Source organism: Coptis chinensis, chromosome 8 (genome assembly GCF_015680905.1).
Source record: "Coptis chinensis isolate HL-2020 chromosome 8, ASM1568090v1, whole genome shotgun sequence".
Classification (NCBI taxonomy): domain Eukaryota; kingdom Viridiplantae; phylum Streptophyta; class Magnoliopsida; order Ranunculales; family Ranunculaceae; genus Coptis; species Coptis chinensis.
In genome coordinates this window covers 24,240,193-24,243,907 of record NC_141463.1, presented here as the reverse complement: position 1 = coordinate 24,243,907, position 3,715 = coordinate 24,240,193, and the positions used below count along the sequence as shown (strand labels likewise).

Sequence of the window (3,715 nt, the reverse complement as noted above, 5' to 3'; positions counted from 1 at the left end):
ATAGGAGTTGAACCCAAGACCTCTCATAAACCAATAACTCTGATATCATGTTAAATTGCCAATTTCTTCATAAGCTCGAACTTATGAATGGTCAATTATATTAATATATTAGAGACTCATATATGTCAACAATACCGATATGTCAACCCTTAATTTCATTATAAACCGAGATATCAACATTTTCTTGAATTATACTTGTTGCATGAAATAGCGGGAAAGAAGAGGAAGGAAAAGATAGGACGCATGAACAAATGATTGGAGATCAGTGAAGAAGATGGACTATACAAAGATCAAAAGAGGAAAGAGAAGATTCATTATGTTTTTCCCACTTTCAATTTTTATAAACCAGAAAGAAAGAGAGAGAGTTTGTAACCACCATTGATAAGTAATAAAAATAGAAACCTTCATTTTCTTTCATCTCAAATCACAATATTATTATTTCATAGAGTCGTTCTTGATCATTACAATATGGTCAAGAAGGAGGAGGAATTTCAAGGACACTTGAACGACTTTGCTCAAGCTGTTTGGTCACTTCTTGTTACTATCTCCTCGAGACCTACTAACCATTACTGGTGAATTATGATGTTGAGTTCATTTGCAGGGGTATTGAAGGGAGTGATCTTGATACGAGGAGAAGGATTGCTTGTGAGCTTCTCAAAGGGATCGCAACAAATTATCACCATTAGGTTACTGCTATGGTTAGACTCCAGATTAAGAATATGACAAATCCAACTACAAACTGGAAAGACAAAGATTGTGCTATATACTTGGTTGTTTCCCCTGCTATGAACAAGTCTGGTGGAAGTTTCGTTTCAACTTATTGATCTTGTTCATGTGGGGACCTTCTTTGATTCGGTCACTGTCCCAGAGTTGCAAAGTCAAGATGTTAGTTACTCCATTTCTGCTGATGTTAGTTACAAATCTTTTCAACACCTTTAAGTTTCCAGAGTCGAAAAAGAATCCTTATGTCATGAAAGCATTATACGGGTTCTGGGTGTTGCTGATGTTTCTGGTGATGTTGCTGGAGAGTGCATTACTAGTTTGACATCCATCCTCGGTGAGGTATGTAAAAATCCAAAGAATTCCATCTTCAACCATTATCTGTTTGAGGCAGTGGCAGGCTTCATCAGGCGAGCATGTGAGAAGGACATCTATCTGATATCAAGTTTTGAGGCAAGCCTTTTCGGCTTTTCCCCATTATCCAGGATATCTTGGCGAATGATGTAACTGAGTTTTGGCCATATGCATTCCAGCTCTTAGCCCAGCTTGTCGAGCTCAGTAGACCACCCATTCATCAGAACTACAAGCAGGTGTTTGAGGTTCTCCTCTCACCTGAATTATGGAAGAGATATGCGAATGGTCCTGCTCTTGTTCGGCTACTTCAGGCCTACCTCAGGAGTTAAAACAAGGGTAAACTCTAACCAAGGTACTTGGGATTTTCAACAAGCTTGTCTCAGTGTCGAGCACAGAAGAATCTGGTTTCTATGTGCTTAATACAGCTATATATAGAGAATCTTGGGTATGAAGTTATTTCACCCTATGTGGGGCATATCTGAACTGCTCTCTTTACACGGCTACAAAATCACTGCACAATGAAGTTCAGAAGTCTCTTGTGTTATTTTGAATAAAACAAGACATGAACTTGGGCTTAGGCTTGGGCTCTATGATCCCTTAGCTTCTCTTTGGTAAACCATTTTCCTTAAATTGTTTTCGGATAAGTTTGGAAACAGAATTAGATATGGATTGGGAAACAGAAACGTGATAGACTTGTAGAATCCAATCCTTATCGGGAAACTAAAGCAGTTCCCTATAATCCAGATCTACTAAGTGCTCCACGTTTTTCCTCTATAAATACTCCTATAACAGCAACCTATGAGAGAAGCGAAAAACTATTTTCTATACTACGTTGAGGGCAATCATAAGATCAGTATCGTGGTTTTTCTTTTTCTTCTTTAGTTTATCTGCAGTAAACAAAGAGGAGTATAACTGGCTGTTGTATTCTTGAGGTTGACGCCTTGTCTGCATAAAGAGGAACAGACACGAAACAACCTTAAAGAAAGCGTTTGATCCGTGCTTCAGCCAGCCTTCTTTTTATTCATAGTTTGTTCTTGTTGCAGCAATTGTTACCAACAATTTTAAGGTTGTTTGACAATGAATACGAAGGAAGGTTAAAGTTTGTTTCCTAGTTAATGGGTAAGCGATTACGAGATATGTGATTTCGTTATGATTACGGGATTATTGAGCATACTATATGTTATCGTTTAATATCCTTTTACTACTAATTGTTGCGGACGGTGATAAGTATTGTAATCGAAGTTTATTACTTATGACCATCCATATTGTTGCCCATGTGAAAACTATAGAAGTCATTACTTGGTGATGATCTTTGTTCGTTAGCGAAAAAGTTTCTTTGTCGGCTAATAAGTATCTCTGTTCAAAGGATAGATAATATAGTTGTTCACATATACATTATCACAAGGTAAATTGTCCCAAATGACTAAAAAACATATAAAACATCGTGTTTGACTATTAATTAGTTGGGCGAGCTCTTGCTTTTGAATCTCTTTGTTCAAGGAGAACAAAGTGTAGCGAAAAGTTTTGATGCACATGCTGAGATGCTTCCTGACCACCTTGTGAACACCATAAGTTACTGTACTTATATTATTTTGATTGTGCAAGGTTTCAATAAAAGGAAACAATAAATAATTGTTCATTTATGTGTGGATGAGGGTTAATAAAAGTAGACTTATAAGGATCTGAACTCTATGTGAGTCTCAGATAAGAATTTGTCTATTTGTTTTTTGATGATATAATTATTTATTTTGTAACTCTCTCAATTGGTTTCACCTGTGTGAGCAACGTACAATTGACCATGCCTCTTTTTTGTGTATGTAGATGGTGTATGGGATATGGATGATATAGATAGATGATGTAGATTGATCACTACTAAAAAAAGGGGTTGTTATCTCGGTTCTAAAATTAGCCTTATCTCGGTTATGGTGATAAACGAGATAATATGTCTTATAAATGAGATAATATGTACCATAACTTAGGTACTAACTCTGAGTATAAATATGTTATCTCGCCTCTTACTTAACCGAGATAAAGTATATGGATTTTAGCACTGGTGCTGTGGAACTGATATAATAAGAAATCTCGTTTATCTCACTATTGTGGAACTGATATAATAGGAAATGTCGTTTATCTCACCATTGTGGAACTGATATAATAGAAAATTTAATTTATCTCGCATTGAACTGATATAATTGATATTATACTAAATATCTCAGCACTCAAATGATATAATTGCTATTATATCAAATATCTCGGAATAAAAAAAAAAAAAAACAAAAAAAAAAAAAAAAAAAAAATTGGGACATGCACGATAGATAAGGAAGTCCTGCTCTACAGGACTCTCTCATGAGTCATGACTAGCATGAACTCACGATGGCAACCGCCGTTGCTCCCAACTATCTCGCCTCTCCACTCTCTCTTCGTCTATATTGCCCCCTCTTCACCTTGCACCAACTCAGTAACGATTTCCACTACCCATTTCAACTCAACATCAGTTCAACAACTCTTCTGGGTTTTCAGGTACCAAAATCTAATTTTTTTTCCTTTACTTGTATTGGGTTTTTTTTTAGAAACCGATGGTTTTCTTCTTAATTTTGGTGAATATATATGTCAGAGCAACCATCAGTTTTTCAGAAATCGA

At 36.1% G+C, this 3,715-nt stretch overlaps 1 pseudogene; it reads left to right on the top strand.

The window, feature by feature from the left end:
* Window positions 1-883: 883 nt before the first annotated feature.
* On the top strand, window positions 884-1,628 carry LOC147480696 (exportin-2 pseudogene; annotated as a pseudogene).
* Window positions 1,629-3,715: the final 2,087 nt, after the last annotated feature.